The sequence below is a fragment of the Paramisgurnus dabryanus genome, chromosome 7 (assembly GCF_030506205.2).
Source record: "Paramisgurnus dabryanus chromosome 7, PD_genome_1.1, whole genome shotgun sequence".
NCBI lineage: Eukaryota > Metazoa > Chordata > Actinopteri > Cypriniformes > Cobitidae > Paramisgurnus > Paramisgurnus dabryanus.
This window is the reverse complement of record NC_133343.1, coordinates 38,437,480-38,458,878: the sequence shown is the minus strand read 5'-3', so window position 1 is coordinate 38,458,878 and position 21,399 is coordinate 38,437,480. Positions and strand designations below refer to the sequence as shown.

The following is a 21,399-nucleotide window of genomic DNA, read 5'->3' as shown; positions in this document are numbered from 1 at the left end:
GAGAAAACACACAGAACAGATGGTTTCAATAAACAAGTTGCTCGCTTTATAACTATGTTATATTTAGAGAAAGTGAAAATTAGTATGTTTAACTAATGAATGCATTTAACCAATTCATGAACAATGGAGTATTGTTGTGTTGTTGAATAATTATGTTTTACATATTTACTGCCTACATTTCATGCTAATTGCTAAAAGTGTTAAAGTTACAAAGATGTCCAAATAAGGACTGTGGAAATTGATTTTGTTCCATTTTATATTTCTTTAATTAATCATTTTATTCTATAAACATTGTGTGTTTCATATATGCACTGAGCTATTATGTAAAAATGAGGTGTTTATGTTTGAGAGTGGAAAGTTACCAACTTTTGTATGTGTGTAAAAGCTACAAGGAGCATCAGCTAGGAATTTACGCTTGGCATTGATCAAGATAAGAGAGAGGCCTGAGGGGGAAAAGCAAACAGGCAACTATGTTATTAACTAATGCTTTAATGTTCACAGGATAAAATATGCAATGTATTTCTTACTTAATCGGTATTAATCATTGAATAATTGATGTAATAAATATAAGATGTTGTCTTTGATAAATTTGTATTAACCAATGAAATGAAGGTTGCATACAGAATAACTTAATGGGGCCAGGGCAGCTCAACCTTGAAGAACAGAATCTCCTGTGTGTGTGTGTTTTCTTTCCTAACAGATGGTTTTTAATAATGATTAAAGTGTTTCCTTAGAAGTAGTATTGCAGTAAAAGATTTAATATGTGTTTATCTATCTAAAGAAGTTAATGTGTGCCTTATTCATATAACCAATTTTACGAATAATGAAATGATGTCATGATATTGAAATATGTTTTACATAATAATCACTTTCATCTTACAGCTTATGTTTTTTATAAATGAATGTTTTATTAATGATTTGTTTTTAAGAAAGCATTATAACATGCTATGTGAAGTGGAGGAGTACTAGAGAGGAACTGCAGGGCTCCCAGGGATGAGAGGAGAACAGTTTGTTTTTCTTTGTCTATGTGTGTCCATCTTTGCCTACACTGTAAATTCTAACAAGTTCAGTTTACTTAAAAAAACTAAGGAAACCGATTGCCTCATTTTTCCAAAGCAAACTTAAAAGCAAACTTAAGGTTAACTTAGTAATTAGCTATTAGTAAGTATAACAAACATTTTCTGAGTAAATTTACTAATACATATCAATTTAGTTTAATATGTAATTTTAAGTTAATATACTTATCAATGGTTACTAATGATACTTAAGAATTTCTATTAAGATTACCGTATTAATTCAATTAAACTAACAAGGTTTTATTTAGTACTGCTAACATTCTAAATACTAGTGCTCTGAACATGAATTTAATTAACAATTTTAAGCTATGTCAACTTAAAAAACTATGTGCAATCGGTTTCCAAAGTTTTTTTAAGTAAAATGAAAATATTTTTTTAAGTACAACTGATAGAGAAAACACTCAACACACATATGGAATTCTGAACTGTTTATTTTTGTAATAAACAGCTAGAAAGCTTTTTAAAACATAATGCAGTGAACACATGGACACTTCTGTTCAAACAGTATCAGTCTTTCTGACTAACTTGCCTTTTTCTGTCATTCACAACAAAATCCTAAAAAGCTTTTCTGTAAGAAAAGGCACTTTACAGAACAAAATAGGCCTGTATCTGCAGAAATTTGGCTTTGTAAACAACAATTTGGAATTTTGTGTAATTACAAATATTCCTTAAATACAGACTGGCTTTGGAAAGGGTCTGTTACTTAAAATACTTGATTATTACAAATGGTGAAACCGAGGCACCTTAATGCAATACAAAACATGTCTAATGTTTTTTGAGTAACAGACCCTTTCAAAAGCAAAAGTAAAACCAAGGCACACTAAGTGCAATACAAAACATGTCTAAAATACATGAGAGCTAACTTTGGAAAGGGTCTGCTACTTATAAACAACAACAAAAACCATAACTGATCCCCTTGTTACAAGAGGGCGAAACCAAGGTACACTTAGTGCAATTACAAAACATGCCTGAAATACAGACAACTGACTTAGGAAAGGGTGTTACTTAAAGAAAAAACTCTTCCCCTTGTTACAAGAGGAAAAAAAAAGGCACACTTAGTCCAAGTACAAAACATGAAAGGAAAGGGACAGTTACTTAAAAAACACATAACTGATCCCTTTTTAACAAGTGAAGTCAAGGCACATGTGAAAAAAGTGCCATTACTAAACATGCCTTAACACATTTAAAGGGTTAACATTTTCTTAATTTTTGCATCAACCAGTTAAAGTAATATTCACCCAAAAAATTGAAAATTCTGTCATCATTTACTTACTTTCATGTCGTTACAAACCGCCTACATTTCTTTTTGATGAACACAAATGAAGATATTTTGAGAAGTGATTGTAACTAAACCATTCATGGACCCTGTTTACTTCCATAGTATTCTTTTATCCTACTATGGAAGTCAATAAGGTCCATGAACAGTTTGGTTGCAAACATTTCTCAAAATATCTTCAATTTAGGCAGGTTTGTAACATGAAAGTGAGTAAATGATGACAGAATTTTTTGGTGAATTATACCTTTAACGGTTAGCATAGGCACCCAAGGCCAAAAGAAAAGACATTAGGTTAAAAGCTGATTTTTTTAGAGTTTGGAGTTTGGGTTTCAGGTTCTTACCTCCTAAAGACAGAAATACCCTCTGAATAAATTCAAATGTATTCCTCATTGTCTTTGGGTAGTCTAAATTTAGAGCATAGATTAAAGCAAAAAGGAGACATACAGCATGTGGCAAGCTTCGGACATCGTCCATGACAAATTTTCCCTCCAGAATGATTTCCCTTATTGCGTTAAAGTTGAGTGCATGTGGAGTTCTGGCAGGCATGTCTTCAGGTAGAACTGTAAGCAGGCCAACATCAATTTGGCTGAAGTCTGCATCTACATCAGAATCCTAAAGAGAGAAATAATAAGAATGAATGTCTTTCTAACCTAAAACATTGATTTTATAGAATTCATATTCAGCAAAATATAGACGTTTCAGAGGTGACAACATAAACTAGCGGCTTTCGTGGTCAACGCGTAACTTCTGATAAACTTCGGTAAGAATAAATAACAACAAAGTCCTTTAAATGTAGTTTATTTATATAATAAGCAAAATAAACAACACGTAGATTACATAGGAAACCAAAACATTTGTTATTTTCGACGAGGTATTTGTTCAAGAATTCAGTTTAGCAACTAGTCAGACCATTAAAAAAAACTGAAACTGGAAGTAAAGTTCGGACCAGACGCGTATCACGTCACCACACGTGTGTCCGATGAAACCGTCTATAAAGAGTGCCCAAAAGCTGTTTAAAAAAATGCAAATCTCTTCCTTCAGCTTGAAGTATTTTGTTCACCACAGTGCACTGTGTTGGTAAGATGCACAAGAAAGTGTAATCAAGCTTCATGGCAAACATGATTGCCAAAGACATCAATAAAATAAATCGTGCAAGTTACAAAATATCTTTCAGAAGGACTTCTTTTGCATTCTTTCTAATTATTAATCTCACAGAACTAGTTCTGATATAATTATTAAAATATATTCATCATTTACTAATTCTCTATCACTTAGAACTACTGCTGCACAGAAAATCGCATGTGATTGTCATGCCCATCTCCTCAGTGAGGCCCTGTTTACACGTACATGGCTATTTTTAAAAACTGAGAGATTAACCTTCATTTGTGCCCCTCGTTTACACGCAAACCGAGATCTCGCCTCTGAAACCGATTGTTTCTAAAAACTCTGGCCAGAGTGGAGATCTTGAAAATCTTCGGTTGCAAGGTTGCATATAAACTGAGACAAACGGATGTTTAGGCAAGCAACGTCACGGATTATGCGCCAGAGCTCACACCTACGTCAAAAGTGCGACCTATGTTTACATGTGACTGCTACTCTGAACGCTTCCAAGATCACATTTATGTTCGTGCAAACTCGTTTCGTGTGTTTGTATTTGCAAATACAGCTGCTCCATTATGTCGAGGAGCAGAGACGAGTGCTCGGAGGTCAGCAATTTTACGCGTGTTTGACTTTATGTGGCGCTGCAAGAACCGACAGACGGATGATGTCAAAGTACAGCGAGAGCGATTCGAAATTAGACCTCTACGTGTGATTCCTCAACTCGCTCTCGCTGTACTTTGACGTCATCGATCACCTACTGCAACAACTCCTCCCTCCAACATGAAGAACCAGTTCGCGTCACCACCAGCACTTCCGGTGATTGGCTTACGTGGGCTTGAGCTTCTCTTGACAGCATATATGCACGGGTACGTGTAAATAAACACTTTTCTGAAAACTGACATGACTGATATTATTTTTGAAACTGGAGAGGCTGAAATGTCCGTTTATGAAAATAGCCGCCCACATGTAAACATAGCCTAAAGCTGGTTCCTTGATTAGTAGTAAATTGGCAACACCTGCTTTCAGATGGAGCGGCATTTACTACACAAAGCCGTAGATCACTGACAATCGAGGCAATTTCGCATTAATTATCATGCCTATATTATGCCTGCAATATGTATGCGATATGGCCCAGCTTGTCAGTGAACTACAGCTTTGTGTGGTACATGCAGCTCCATCTAAAAGCAGGTGATAGCAATTTACTAATCAAGAACCGGCTTTACTGAGGATAGTAATATCGCATAGGATTTATTGTGCAGCTCTACTTAGAACCCCTATGACTTTCTTTGTTTACAAAGAATTATTAAATAACTCGTGTTTTTGGAAGCTAAAGATATAGGTACCATACACTGCCATAAAATTTATTTTGTTTTGTTTCCAATAAACAAAGAAAATTAAGAGGTTTGAACAACCCAAGAGTTAGTAATGCTACTTTACTGTATTTGAACTAATGTTCACATATAGATTTTAGGAGCGTTAGCTCTTCTTTTATGAATTGCCATATTACATACATATAAACGCATAAACAGCACGCACATGCTCCCTGCCCATAGAATATCATTTAAAAAAGGTGCCTGCAACTGCCATAAACGCGTTTGGTGTGATTGGCCCCTTAAGCCCGGAATACACTGCACGATTTTTGTCCTCTTATAAGATCATTACCTTATCACACTGTGTGACATGTATCGTTTAAACTCGGCTACGAGAGGCACGTAGACTATACGATGATGACACGGAAGCTTCGGTGGCAGCGCCATACGTGGGCAACGTCACCAGCATGCGGTCATTGTAAACAAATACCGGCTCGCAGGTCGTACTGTGCGTTGATCATGCCGAATTTCTGACACTGTCAGAAAACTATTGTAGGCTATCTTTGGATGCAAGACTGTGAAAATGGCCGTCTTTGAACCTCTCTCATTGTACAACATAGGACCACCGATGGAGAGCCACGATCACAGAAATCGCGACGATTGTTTCACGATGGCAATCTTTCGTCTGGGACAGCCAATAATCGTGCAGTGTATACCGGGCTTTAGTCTGTCTACTGTATACTCCTTCTCATAACCTGATCCATACAATCATGAAACAAAACTTAAAGCAGAAACACCAACATTACTTACAAAGCACGTCTTGAAAAACTCATCCGAGTCATCCCCCAGGAGAACTGGAAGTCCATAAAGTACAGCTGTACGCACACAAGATACATCAGATGACTAAAAAAACAAACAGAAAATAGGGTAAGAGGGTAAAATTCATTTCATGGTTTAACAATAACAACATTTAACAAAATAAAGGAGTACCTTTAAATCAACCTGACGTAAAATTTCATCAAGTGTTCGTCCTTGAGTTCCCCCTTTCTTCCGGAAAATTTCAAGAAAACGTGCAGAGTGTTTGTCCAGTGCTGCATAGAATTCAGATCGCAGATTCTTGCCAGATATACGATTGAATTCTGCAAAGATCTAAGCACAAGCACAGAATGGTTAATTACTTAAAAAGAATAAAATTAATAAAAGCACTTTAGGTTGTGAAGAGGAAAAGAAAACAAACCTGGCTTTCTGTGAAAAGTGCTGGCCATTTTTCCAAGATCTCAGAAACAGGAGGTTCAGAGTGAATGATTTCCTTCCGTCTCAGGGCAAATGTACTGTCCATCTTTTGGCCAATGAGGCTCATGTCTCGACTCTTCTTTTTCATTTCTTCTACAAGTTCTTTTCTCAGGCGTTCTTGACTGTCTTCATTCTCCCCGTTAGGAAAATTTGGCAAAAAATTAACTTCAAATCGTCTAGGTTTTTTAATGCTTCTCCTGAAAGCACTGCCTGCTTCTGCACCTCTCTTTCCCTCAACAGCAACATCACTACAGCCACATTTACGCAGTTTTGTTCTGTAGTTGGCCATTTTAAATTTCAGGCTGTTTTTCCATCCAGCTGATCCTGTTGAAGAACCCGGTTCAGTCAAGCAGGGGTGTGCTCTGATAAGAGCGGTAGCAACTTGAGCAAAGTTTTCATCTGATGGATATGCCTTAAAAGTGTACATGGCACCCGCAAGTGATTCCAATATGTCATGTTTAATGTCTCTTCCAACATCAAGACTTGTACCATCTTTCATAAAAGCAAGGTTTCCCTGACGGAGACGATACTCAACATTAACAGAAAATTTAGGGATTTCAAAATCCTCTGGCCACTCACTCTGGCGTTCAGCAGACAACTGCTCTGATGTATCCGAACCTGAGAGAAGTACAGTGTCGGCCTGACTTGAGGAGGGAAAAGTTGATAGAGGAATTATTTTCAATGTGGCCTTATCTGGCAAATCATTAATATCACTTAGGTTGCATAATGCATGATTAAAGTCAGGGTCTTCAAATTGGACATTGAAAGAATATGTGACTTGCAACTTCTCTTGAAGCACACGTTTCAAGGCATCAACATCAGCTGGTTTTTCTGAAATCACAACCTTTCGGATGTCACTGTCGTGCACAATAACGCGAAACATCATTGACATGGCTGGCTGAAATTCTAAAATAAAAAGAAAAATAAGTCAACAACACAAACGATAATAAAATAAAATACAATAAGGTCACTTAGCAGCAGATGTGATGCTTCAATGTGACAAAGAACTGGCCTCGGATATTATAGGCTGCCAAAGGGAAAGGGTCATTTAGTTCAGAAGGCAGAATTACTTGCAGTGAATGCAAACTACACAATTCATAAGAGCGCAAATGCTCAATGTACCACGCAGTCTGGGGTTTACAGAGGAACATTATGTCAGTGTTGATTGCCAAGATTTGTTTAATCTGCATGAATTCTGGCAAACCTGAACAAGATCCAACTGAAACCACCATGTCTGGGCAATACTTACAGATGTGGCCTTTAAAAATGCGCGTTTTCTCCCGCGGCATTCGCCAATTCGTCTCGCAGAGTCTCGCAGCATTCTGCAAGTGCTTTTGGGGGGGCTACTTTCCATTTTCCCTTAATGTGTTTCGCTTCACAGAATATCCACCAGGTGGCGCATAAAAACATTGCATTGCGTTGTTTCCAGAAGTTAATAAGGGCATTGCTGAATATTTTACATTGCTACTGTATTAAAACAGCAAAGTGATATGTCAACCCATTCTTGCCAGCATAACAGCGCATACAACTATTAAGATACGTGCAATGCGAACTTATAGGAAGTGCAACAGAGAATTTAGTGTGAGCCTAATAAACGCGACTCTATTTACAATGAATATCTTAATTATTTGTGTTGTCGAATTTTGACACCGTTTCATTGTTTGTTCATAATATTTATAATTGTCAGTTTTTCTAAAAGTATGAATATTTTAAAGAGACTAATGTGGTATAAAAAAAGACATGTTTTAAAGTTAAAAATGTTGTAAAAAATATAGTAGTATTCTTATATTTTAAGAATAACAATATGATACATTTATACTGCGCTAAAATGCTTCACATATGGAAAGAGGAATTCTTCTCAACCACCACCAATAAAGTTTACAAATTATTCTTTAGAAAAAAGGCGTTTAAACCCGGGCTGTACAGTTGGCATATGATATCTTTTTTATTTCGTTTTTACATATTTATATTTATAAAATCTTTAATAATAGGCTACCTTTCTTGCGCATATGCAGTCAGTGTTTCTACGTAATTCATAATTGTAAAAAATATTATTGTAAAATAGAATATCACTAAAATAATTTATTAAAGTAACTTAATAAAATGTCTTAATGTCACTTCTGTGTTTTTTTAGTTGGTCAAACCAAAATAATTGACGCGAACAGAGAAATTGTGCCTTTTGCGGACGAAAAACACCTCCGAAATGTTGAGTTTATGAATATTTACAATATGTACTTTGTGAAATGTGTGTGTAAAATAATCAATTTTATAACATGTGGCTGTAGAGACAAACACGCCGCATCGCCTTCCAGATATCTTACACGTTCGCATTCAACACTTTTCAAAACTTATTTATATTAAATCTAATTAATAATTATAAATTATGACATGAGAAAATTAGAAGTGTGCAAAGAGCCAATTCAGATATTGTTAATTAAAGCTGTTTTATACACCTTTCTGCCTTGTTTAAATTAACAAGCATTTTATTTGCCACTGTCAACACGTTTTGTGATTGATTTAAAGATTTATTACAGAAACTTATATGAAGCAAAGCTATTGTACTAAGCATCTTTATATATATATATATATATATATATATATATGTTATAAATGTTTTAAAAAATATATTAGTATTCTTATATATTAAGAATAACAATATGATACATTTATATTGCGCTAAAATGCGTTACATATGGAAAGAGGAATTATTCTCAACCACCACCAATAAAGTTTAAACATTATTCTTTAGAAAAACGCCTCCGAAGTGTTGAGTTTATGAATATTTACACTTACAATATATACTTTGTGAAATGTGTGTTTAAAATAATAAATTTCATAACTGTAAAGACAAACACGCCGCATTGCATGATTTTATAAATACCGAGGTCCATATAAGTATTTTCCAGGGCATGCACCCCAGGAAAAAAAGCTTCTTATTTCCCTGCTCTACATATATGAATTTTAATACATCAGAAAACCAAAGAATCAAATACCTATAGATTTCAAACCATGTCAGTATGCAGAAGACTTGTGTTGGTCATTAGGAATACATTGTAATAATTATTTTACCATCCTGGGCACACTGCTGCACACTTTCTCTTCTTTTGTTATTTATTTAACTTTAATGACTTCAACAGGTACTGTTTATTAGGCTTTAAGACTGAATGCAATAAAATGTTCAAGCCAAAATATGAACATTTAAACTCCGTGCACGCGCGCTACGGGTGGATGAAGCGTTGTACCGCGCACGTGATGCATCGCGTTTTCAAGTTCAAGCTTAGCAGAAGTCCAGTGCAACACAGGAATCATTATACAGTTAAAAACATATCTTCAAGAATTAAAGGGTGGCGTGGAATGTTGTTAATAAACATGCTGAATAACGGAAAGTGAATTACTGGAGGGAGAGAAAGCAGCGCATTAAATTTGGACACCCAAGTGCTCAGCGGCATTAATGTTTCTTGTCCTGTCACCTTGACAGTCACTACGGTTTCATATTTCTCGTCAAAAAACTGCTGTATAATAGGCAGCGTTTGATTACTTACATCTCTCTTGCACTTCCACTAACTGCGCATCTGACCTCTGTGTTGCACCTCTGTCTGCCTGGTTTGATTTTATTGGTCATCTCGGTTTCATTTTGACTTCATCTTACTTAATAGACCCTTTAACTGTTTGTACACCATGTTGACATGGCACCGTATGCGTGCGCATTAGGCAACGGAGGTATGGCAAGAATCAGCAGTGAAGCAACCTACCCATTACACAAAAAAGGCACACGGCCGCGCCGGTCTCTGTGTGTCTGCATCTATGAAAAAAATGTGCACCACCTGCATGCAGAGAGCACGCGCGCTGCCTGCACGACATCCAATCACTGCAGTCCCACGTTGGTTTGGATGTTGGGACCGTACCAGTACAGCCCAGCAGTGGTGTAGTCTACTAGGAATTGTAAAGGATTTCCGTATACCCGCTAAAAATAGCGTGAGGATGCGTAACAGCATGGTTTTGTGACATTTCAAACTTTTAGTAATAGTGAAGCACTGACCATTATCATGCTACACTTGCTACTTTAGCGGGTTGAAATGCATATACATATTAGGCTATATATTTGGTGTGTTTGACTTTCTGCCGAACTGCGCGATCCGATCGGCATATGAAATCCCTATAGCGGCGCGAAAGTGACTGGGGAGCAGAGCGAGTGACAGCAAAGTACCGCGAGAGCGATTCAAAGCGGATTTAGCCACGTGATAACTGGAATCGCTCTCGCGGTACTTTGACATCACCAAGAGATCTATACCACTGCAGCTAAGTCACTACATTGACATGGCAGAAGGACAGAATGCCATTTTGTTCTGGGCACTCTTCCTTCACTCTTTCAAGTAGCCTTGGCAGTGCCTGCTTAGTGCTACAGTGGAGCGAGTTTTCAGCCATGGTGGCATCATGGCCAATTTGATCTTTTGAAAATGCAATGCAGTATAGGGGCCTCCCTCCACCTGTCCACAGCATGCATTTTATTTCTGTTGTAAGAGGACTTGACATGACTCGAAACTAAAATGTTAGGACTTTGGACTCGACTTGAGACTTGTTGGCTTTGACTTTTGACTCGACTTGGGACTTGCCTCATCTTTGACATGACTTGACTCGGGACTCGAGGGCAAAGACTTACTTGTGACTTGCATAACAATGACTTTGTCAATTTCAATTTAAAGAACTTTATTGGCATGATTGTGTCACTTACAATATTGCCAAAGCATTATACATAAAACAAGAAACATACAATAACACAATATTAACAAACATTAAGGTGCAATTAAGCTAAGGTGCTGGGTGATGGATGAAGTACTACTGCAAAATAAAATAAAATAGAATCAGAGGATATTTACAATATAAAGTTGACTTTGAAATATAAAAATATGAAGTATACAAATGTACATTTATGGAGGCACATGAGAGGTAAAATAAAAGTACTGTACAAGATCAGGGCTGTGGATTATTTCTGATGGTGTGTAACTGATAAATGAATTTAGCAGCAGCTGATGGGTGTCTGTCTTCCCCCAGTAACATCTTCATTTGATCTGAGTCTGAAGATTTATGAAACTCTGGTATGAGCTTTGAGATTTTGTCTAAGTGTTTTTCTCTAAGCTCTTTATATTTACCACAGTAAAGGAGAAAGTGTGTCTCTGTCTCGATCTCGCCACTGTCACAATGGACACAGATTCGCTCTTCTTTTGGGAGCCATGTTTGTCTATGTCGGCCTTTCTCTATTGCCAGACTGTGATCACTGAGTCTGTATTTAGTGAGGATTCGTCTCTGCTTTACATCTCTAACTGTGGAGAGATATTCTGACAGACTGTATCTTCTGTTTAGTGCCCCACCTTCACTTTGTCCCACCTCTGCTTATAGACGTCACATGCCGATTGGTCTGCGCTGCGCAGCAAGAAGCCACACAAGCGTTGAGCGTTGAGTCAAATTATAAGACGAGCGTAAGAAAATGACAGAGGTCTGGTCAGGGAATTAACCCAACACAAAAGTGAAAATGATAGCAATGACTCTTTAGATAAGATCTATAGACATGCACATCAGTGTTTTATTTGTCTGGAGAAAAGGACAATTTGATATCCAAAATAGTGTCCAACATAATACTTACTCTATCAATATACTCAAATAAGTAGGGCCTACATGCACTGCTATCAAACGTGATGTGTTTTTGGTGTTGTAATCTGGAACTTGGTGTATATCAAATGTGTTTGTTAAATGTCTCCACATGGAAACGGAATGCCCTCCCCCCGCACAGTCCTGCAATGAGAACCAGAAAAACCGGTTTCTAACCATTTTATTTACATGTGAATAGTGAGAGCACCCCCTCAGGAGCTGTAGCAGGGTTTTTGCGAGGTCTTTATAAGCTTAAGCCAGGACTTAGTTTAAATAGGAAATATAACTAGTTTTAACAAACATGCCTTACTAAAAACATTATTTGTCTGCATTTTGAGGCAAAAAAGGGCATGGCCGCCCGGACCTCTGTAATTTTCTGACGCGTGTCTTATTTGACTCAATGCTCAGCGCTCGTTTGACGACTTGCGGCGCCACGCAGCCCGATCGGACGGCATGTGACGTCTTAGCACCGCGAGACAGTAGGCCTACAGTATGCTTTTGAATAGATCTCGCGGTAGTGTGATGTCACAGAGTAAGATAAAGTGAAAATTATTCCTAGATGACCAATAAAATCATACCAGGCAGACAGCAAAGGAGGAAGGATACCTCAGTTAGTGGAAGTAATAGGTTAAATTGGGCCGGAGCGCAGCTCCGCCTCCTCGGGTCCACAACACACCTTGCCGGAGCTCCGGTCCGTCTCCTTCAGCAACAGGGTTTGACGCAAAGCGAATAATAACGTTTTCATTCATAGGCTTCAAACTCGTGCTTGCGGGGCACCCTCGACAAAAATCATTTTGAGAAAATCATGCTTCTCAGAGGTCCACTGTGTTTTTAATCCCGTCTGAATCGGCCATGTCTGTGTTTTTCTCTGACGACCTCTGTAATCTGTAAATTTCAGAGCATTTTACCTACTGTTTCACGCCGAACTCAGAGGTCATCTGAGAAATGTAATCCCGTCCGGATGAAGACGTCTGTGTTTGCTCGCAATATGTTTTGAAAACGCGTTTCTTTTCATGTTTTGGCAAACGTGATCTGCCGACAGGTCTCACTAACGCACGTATAGACTATTGTACTTTATTCCTGAATCCCATTCATTCAGATAGCCTATGGATTTTTTTCCATTCGGCGGAATAAAATAATTAAATTAAGACAGCTGAATATCATACACTGTTAAGACTGGACAAAACGGTTAGTTTTGTAGGTGTTCAGCTTGGGAGTTATACTCGGTTTAACAAAAAATGGGAATAATAATACAACAGAATATTTGGAATTGGGGCAAGCAGAACATGAATTCACAAATCACAAAAAATGTAAAATTAGATAAATTAGTTAATGATATTGTGCAAATGCTCTCGGTCTCTTCAAGGTCTACGCGAATTAGAGTTTTGTTATAAGACTCTGTTATACATCACGTTTTTGAAACTGTAATAATTGCTTTGTTCAAATTAATATTATTTGCATTTAACATCAACTTAAAAAAATGTACGTTTTACGCCTAACTTGAACTATGATGTACTTACTATTTTTACATTGATATTATTTGAGTAAATGTAGGCAAAAAAATAAATTAATAATAAGTAGAACAAATGTTAATTTTAAAAAATCCCATATAGCCAACAGGTTTTAATCAGCAACAGAGAAACTGCGCCTTTTGCCGATGAAAAACACCTCAGAAACTCCTCGAATTTATGAATTATTACACTCACAATATGATTTAATTTACTTACTACAAAAATATAACTCATTATACAAATTTATTCAACACCATTGCACACTTTATATCGAGTTTAATACCATGTAAAGGAAAACATGATAATATAAAAAGTACAGTAATGCAGAAAAGCGCATTACAACCATGTCCAAGCTATTAAAAACGTTCAGATGCAAAAATGAACTAAATGTACAATTACATAAACTAGTTAATGATATTGCGCAAATGCTCTCGGTCTCTTCAAGGTCTACGCGAATAGAGGTTTGTTATAAGACTCAGTTATACATCACGTCTCTTCTAATTGCACAGAAAAAATGAATCAAATGATCCGCATTTTAGTCGGATTTTTATGGAGAATAGGCTATGTGACCGTTTAACCCACGTGGACCGAACAAGAAAACGTATGCTTTCATGGAGTCCGTGTATGACATCTATTTTATTTAGTTTTACATATTTTTATTTATCATTTAATAATACCGTAAGATCACAATGTATACACTGTAAAAAAATGATTCAGTGGCTTTGTAAATGTAGGCTATCTAAAATAAATGATTAAAGTAACTTAATAAAATCTTTTAATTTCAGTTATGTGGTTTTTTTTAGTTAGACAAACCAAAATTAATGACTAGAAATAGATATTTTGTTTAAAATGTACATATTTTATTTGATGTATACGCCTTAATAATATAAGTATTTAATTTACAGATTATTTTAATCAATATATTTGATAATGTCAGAATTATATATTTAAGTTTTTAAACCTGTAATAATTGCTTTCTTCAAATTAATATTATTTGTATTTAACAACAACTTAAAAAAAATGTACGTTTTACGCCTAACTTGAACTATGATTTACTTACTATTTTTACATTGATATTATTTGAGTAAATGTAGGCAAATAAATAAAATAATAAGTAGAACAAATGTTAATTTTAAAAAATCATATAGCCAACGGGTTTTAATCAGCAACAGAGAAACTGCGCCTTTTGCCGATGACAAACACCTCAGAAACTCCTCGAATTGAATATTTACACTTACAACATGATTTTATTTACTTACTACAAAATATAACACATTATACAAATTTATTCAACATCATTGCACACTTTATATCGAGTTTCATACCATGTAAAGGAAAACATGATAATATAAAAAGTACAATAATGCAGAAAAGCGCATTACAATCAAGCTATTAAAAACGCTCAGATGCAAAGATAAACTAAATGTACAATTAGATAAACTAGTTAATGATATTGCGCAAATGCTCTCGGTTTCTTCAAAGGTCTTTGCGAATTATTTTGTTATAAGACTCCGTTATCATCACGTCTCTTCTACTGTAAGTGTACACAAAAAAAAAATAAGACGAATGATCCGCGTTTAAGTCAGATTTTTATGAAAAATATTTGACTGTTTATGTAACTGGCAAAAGAAAACTTCGCCAACCAAATGTTTGTCAAAAAGCTTGCATGTGACATCAAAGTACTGCCAATGCACCAAGAATCCCTGTCATGTTACTTCAATATCATATAGAATGCTTAAAGCATAAAGTCGAGCACACATTGTCGTAGTATGCCCTACTTGAAACACGACTGCCCTCTACAGGTTTTTTATTTCCTGCGTCCCCCACCGAATCCCCCTTCTGCGGGATCTCGCAGAATTTCGGAAGTGCTCGCGGCATTCTGCTTTCAGAGACGCGCATTTTTAAAGGCCACATCTGTAATACCATCAATGGTAACACTGGATGAAACTAGCACTGTACTGCAATTAGGGCTCCTTAGATGCAGATATTCCTGCACATTGTCAGGAAAGCTTTTCCTGGCTTGAAAAAAAAACCCTGCATCCATGTGATAGGCCATTGTCATTTGATGCTTCTTAGCCAGCATTAGGGGGACATTTTTGAAGTTTTGTGCATCACGGATCACTTTCTTAAAGAACTTATGTTTGCCCTCGAATCTCATTGTCCAAAGATTTCTCAGTGGTCCATACATTCTGATTAACTGAGGATAATGCTCTATGTAGTGATGCTTCGGACGCAGAACAAAGTCTGGGAAAACTGTAGTGGAGGACTTTTATTATGCTTTTATTTTCATATTATTATGTTTTATTTTTCATCCTATTTTTCATTTTTTAATAACAATCTGAAGCTCACAAATTGTGATTCATATGGAGATCATGTTTTTCTGCTAACGTACAGAATTATGCTCTTCCTGTCTTTTCAGCAAGTACAATGTCCAAGGAAGGACTTAAACATCATGTACCAGCATGTACTGTCCTTTATGATTATGTTTAACGGTTTTTGCTCTTAATCACTGACAACTGAAGGCTATCTTCTAAATGACGTAGAAACGGATGATTGTACGTGTTTCAGCATCTTACTATAAATGTGTCTTCAACCTTGTGATCGGGGCTCTTAGGTTTTTAAACTTCTAGCACCATGGGGGTGAGAGCCTATTCTGCAGAATATATAAAATTCAGACAAAGAAAATTCTGTCGACAGTGTGTCTGTGTGATCCTTGACTTTGACTCTTAGTGAGTATTATTTGACGCGGCTAAAATTCCACGACAATAATGGCGACGAGGATGGGATTCCACAGCTGTAGACTCCAGGTTTGGGAGAGACTGACTGATCACCCCTGAGACAAGAGGTCTCGGGCTCCGTACCCCAGGCCTAAGGGAAGGGAGAGTCTCAACCAGTTCTGAAGTCAAGGCTGACGGAATCTGGAAAAGAACCGTTGTGGTGGCATCTGAATAGATAATACGGTAAGCGTTATTTCGTTCGTGACCATGGGTCAGGGTAATTCGAAAGGGAGTACAAAGTCAATGGATCTGGAAAATGGCGTGTATGCTCGAGTGATCAAATCAAAGGGCACGGGGGCGTTGGAAAGCGTAAAATCTGGGAGAAAAGGTATGATTTTCCTCCTAAAGGAACACTGAGTGTAAAAGCACTCATTTTATTAAGGGAAAAAATCATTGCGGATGGCAGAGAAATGAGAGCACAGAGTAAGATAAAGACCAAGGACGAACTGACTCAGACTAAGTCGGAGCTAAACATTAAGCAAATGTTTTTCCTACATCAGATTCATTACATGATGAACCTAACTTTCTTTTTTTTTCCCCTCCTCCCTATGCACCTGCACGTACCCCACCTGGGGTACATTTCCAATTCACAAGGGTACCGCTTCTGGACGATGACCTCCAACCCCCTCCACAACGTCGCCCTCCACCACCACCTGCTCAACAAATCGCACAGATACAACAACCAGCTCAACAAGCCGCACAGATACAACAGCCAGCACGACAAGCACCACCTTCTGCACCCCCGCCACCGCCGATGCAAGAACTGCCACGTGGACCAGAATCAGAGATCATCCACATCCTTGGCAGCACTTTTGAAGAGGACAAAGATGATGTTCAGATAAAGACGGAACGGGAGGCAAGGCCTAAGGAAACAGCAGAGAAGCCGTTCACCAGAGAAACAGCTATCTTCAGCTTTTGCCAAGATAGGAGAATGGGCACAGCCACAACATAACAACGCAATTTCTCTTCGCAAGGACAACGCTCCCGAGAGAACGGGCAGCAGAGAGAATGAGAGAAGAGGAGATCCGAAAGAAAATGTTTGCTGGTATTGCGGACAGAAAGGACATTTGAAAAACCAATGTTTCCATTTCCTGAAAACTAAAGGGACACCGGAATCCCAAGGGAGCGCGGGAAACCTGCCGGTGTGTAAAGAAAGGGGCGACTGAAGCCAGGAGGGGAGCATCGTACGGAGGCGGGTAAGTCCAATCTTGTTTTTTCCGCGGTTCAAATGCCATATTATCTGCTTGCTAATTCTGTTTTTTCTGATGCTGATGTGTGTGAAAGGGAAAGAAACGCTCTATGCAATGAAGAACTTGCTTTGCTTGATGTTGAACGAGAGGCATACTCTAAACTGCCTCTCGAAGAAATAATGGTTGAGGGACAGGCTCTGTTGTTTATGGTGGACTCTGGCGCGACTAACTTTGTCATACGCAAAGATGAATTCCCATTTGTCACCTTGAGTGGGCAGTTTAACTCATCTATGAGTGCTACGGGGCATATAGTGAGGGAAGAATTTACTGCTCCACTCTGTTGTATGCATGACGGTAACAAGTTTATGCATATGTTCCTTTTATCTGACGCGTGTCCGGTAGACCTCATGGGGAGGGATTTGATGTGTAAAATTAATGCTAGCATCTTATGTAACAACCAAGGCCTGAATATTTCTTGTTGGGGTCCCAGAACGTCATCTATGTGTATGTCTCTGTTTATATGTGTATGAATGGGCCTTTCTGAATGAAGAGTTGCATGCTGAAGGGAAGATAAGATTGCCACAAGCCAGCGAGGTCATTCCAGCTGAAAACATGCATTGCACAAGCTCATGTTGTTGACATAACAGAAAGAGAGTGGCAAGAGAGATGGTTTTCTGTAAAGACAGAGGGTTTTGACTTTAACCCATATATGCTGGAATGACTCATGGTGTGTGGCACTCGTTCAGTTGACAGGAAAGCAGGAACAAATTTTTGATTTTGACAATTCAGTACCCCACATCTCCATTGCAAAAATACTAGTCAGCCATTAAAAATGCAGGTGAATTTGCAAAGGCCTGCAGCGAGGCTGTTGATTGGGAACCATTGGCAGATAGCATACAGTTCTCAGAGCAGTTATCAGCACACAGAAGATATTATGCTGCTTTTTCATGGCTGAGAGAGAGAGAGTTGTAATACAGAAAGCTGTTTCTGCAGATTTCAACTCACAAAACAGTTTGTAAGTACACATGACGTGTGCTAGTATTGATTTACCGCAAAAAGTTCTTGACAATGTACCTGATTACCTGTGGGCTAAAGACAAGTATGATGTGGGTTTGATTAAAGGGTGTGAACCAGTAACTATCACCCCAAAGAGTGATTATAGACCATGTAAACCCCAATATCCTCTGAAAAGGGAGGCACTTGAGGGGATAAGGCCAGTATTTCAGGCCTTATTGGAAAAAGGGATAATTATTCCCTGCCCACACTCACCTGTGAGAACACCCATTTTTTCTGTACAAAAGGTCAGGGATGCAGGTCAGCCCACAGAGTGGAGGTTTGTTCAAGATCTCCAAGCAGGAAATGCTGCAGTACAAGCAAGGGCACCTCACGTGCCAAACCCTTACACAATTCTCTCACAGATACCAGCTGACGGCCAGTGGTTTTCTGTAGTGGATATTTCAAGTGCATTCTTCAGAGTTCCTGTCCATTCTAATAGCCAGTTTTGGTTTGATTTTACATTTAAGGGGTACAGCGAGAGCCGCACTATTTACAAACTCTGCATTGCATTGTTCATTAAAGAAACTTGTGTTGGATGATGATGTTGCTTTATTGCAGTACGTGGATGACCTCTTGGTGCCAGCACCGACTCAGCAGTCGTGCACAGACAACACCATACGGCTGCTCACTCATCTAGCTGAGGAGGGCCACAAGGTCAACCCCAAAAAGGTACAGTGCTCTGTCCAGAAAGTAACCTTTCTAGGACATGAAATTACACCAATGGGTAAGTCTCTCTCTCCAAAGAGAATAGAGGCAATAGCTAATATAACAAAACCCATCACAAAGAAACAAGTAATGTCATTTTTGGGCATGACATCATATTGCAGGACTTTTATTGCTAATTATTCTGAGATGCAACAACCATTGCATGACATGATTTATGAGAAACCTTTGGCACCATCAGAGAAGGTAGAATGGACAGGGAAGGCTGAAAGGGCATTTGTGGAACTAAAACAGACATTACAGCAGGCACCCACTTTAGGGTTGCCAGACCCAAAAAAGCCTTTTATTCAAACTGTGGATAAAAGAAATGGCTGTATGACATCTGTTTTGTTACAAGAACATGGTGACAAGTTGAGACCAGTTGCATATTTTTCAGGACGCCTTGATGCGGTGGCCAGGGGCCTACCAGGATGTCTTAGGGCTTGAACAGCGCACATCTCACTTGTCTGCAGCAAGATGGCTGCGTTATTCCTTTGCATTGTTTCAGATGTCTTATGTCACAGTTGAAAGATGTACAGTGCTAAACCCGGCGACATTGTTACCTACACCTGATGAAGGTACACCACATTGCTGTTTGTCTGCCCTACGGGAAGTATGTACACCAAGGCCAGACCTTACTGACACACCCATACCTAATTGCACCCTGACATATTATGTGGATGGGTCCTCTTCCAGAGACGACAGAGGAATAAACAGGGTGGGGTGGGCGGTTGTGTCTGACTTTGAAGTAGTGAAATCCGGATGCTTACCACCTCAGAAATCTGCAAAGGTGGCTGAATTGCATGCACTAACACAAGCTTGTCAACTTGCTACTAATCAATCTATAACCATTTACATTGACTGCTGATTTTACTGACAGTTTCTCTCCTATAACAAATTTTACTCCTTTCTCAAATAGCTGTGTGCAAATGCAAAGCACACACCAAGGAACAGGACGTGATCTCCAGAGGAAATGCACGCACGGATGCGGAAGCATCTCTCATGACTACTAACAAAAACGTTTCTCTTACACAGATTTCCCAGGAAAAGGAAGCCGAAACACCACAGGAGTTACTAATAAGCATGCAAACATTTTCTCTTCCAACAGAAATAGCTCTATGGAAATCGTGTGGAGCAACCAAAACTCCTGAAGGGATTTGGATGGGTCCAAATCAAAAACCTTGCTTACCTAAACATTTTTATTCCCATTTTGCTAGGTTGACACATGGGGTCACGGTGACATGCGATACTCTTCAAAATGAAAATGACATGTTGCAATATTGTATTTCTATGTCCTCTGTATTTCAAAATATCTCCAAAGCAGGTTAAATCAGCCCTACCCCGTCCAGTAGAAGAACCATTACACAACATCAAACCAGGGGATTACGTGGTGGTAAAGAACCTCAGGAGGAAATCCTGGAAAGCCAGACGGTGGGAGGGGCCATTTCAGGTTCTGCTGACGACTCACACCGCTGTGAAGGTCGCGGAGCGTGCCACCTGGGTGCACGTTGCCCATTGCCGGAGGGTTGGTCCTGGACTGCAAGGTGTAAACCAAAGGGAGGACGGCTAGTCGACTGCTACGGACCACTTTTTCGTATTGGTGGGAACCACAGATACCTGTATACTGCAAGTTTATACGAAGAACGACACGAGAGAACTGCAACAGCTCACAAAGTATTGGAGGACGACTCCAGTATTCTGGGTTTGGTTTGGACACACGCACACGACATCTTTAATGTGGGTAATCGACACGACGCTTGCAGCTTAATAACTGTAATTACAACACCAGCTTTGAGACCCCACATTAATTTAGACACTAAGATAATTTCATTCGAACAAGAAAGCAGGATAGCTTGGCACGACTGCACCGTGTGGTCCTACCAAACCCGAACCTACAAAGGAAATTAATCAACAAGGGCTCACGACCCCAACTCTAACTGTGCTCAGGGCTCACGACCCCAACTCTAACTGTGCTCAATCCGGAATCATCAAGGGCTCACGACCCCAACTCTAACTGTGCTCAATTTCTTCAAGAAAACGAACTATTTTTCTTTTTTCAAAAATGAGATTCATGATCATACTATGTGTGTGTGCATTTTTACTTTTGCAACTGCACAGAACTATATGTACACTATGGTTAAGGGTAATAACCAGAGCTACGTAACGATGACAGTAAATGAAGTTATGAATAAATCATAAAAAGGGAGGAGTGTAGAGGAGGACTTTTATTATGCTTTTATTTTCATATTATTATGTTTTATTTTTCATCCTATTTTTCATTTTTTAATAACAATCTGAAGCTCACAAATTGTGATTCATATGGAGATCATGTTTTTCTGCTAACGTACAGAATTATGCTCTTCCTGTCTTTTCAGCAAGTACAATGTCCAAGGAAGGACTTAAACATCATGTACCAGCATGTACTGTCCTTTATGATTATGTTTAACGGTTTTTGCTCTTA

The 21,399-nt window shown here is 38.4% G+C and overlaps 1 long non-coding RNA gene across 1 annotated transcript; it reads left to right on the top strand.

Moving 5' to 3' along the window:
* Window positions 1-20,171: 20,171 nt before the first annotated feature.
* On the top strand, window positions 20,172-21,144 carry LOC135734417 (uncharacterized). Its single transcript, XR_010527322.2, has 2 exons — window positions 20,172-20,675; window positions 20,786-21,144. It is a non-coding gene; the product is annotated as an uncharacterized lncRNA (long non-coding RNA).
* The last annotated feature ends 255 nt before the right edge of the window (window positions 21,145-21,399 follow it).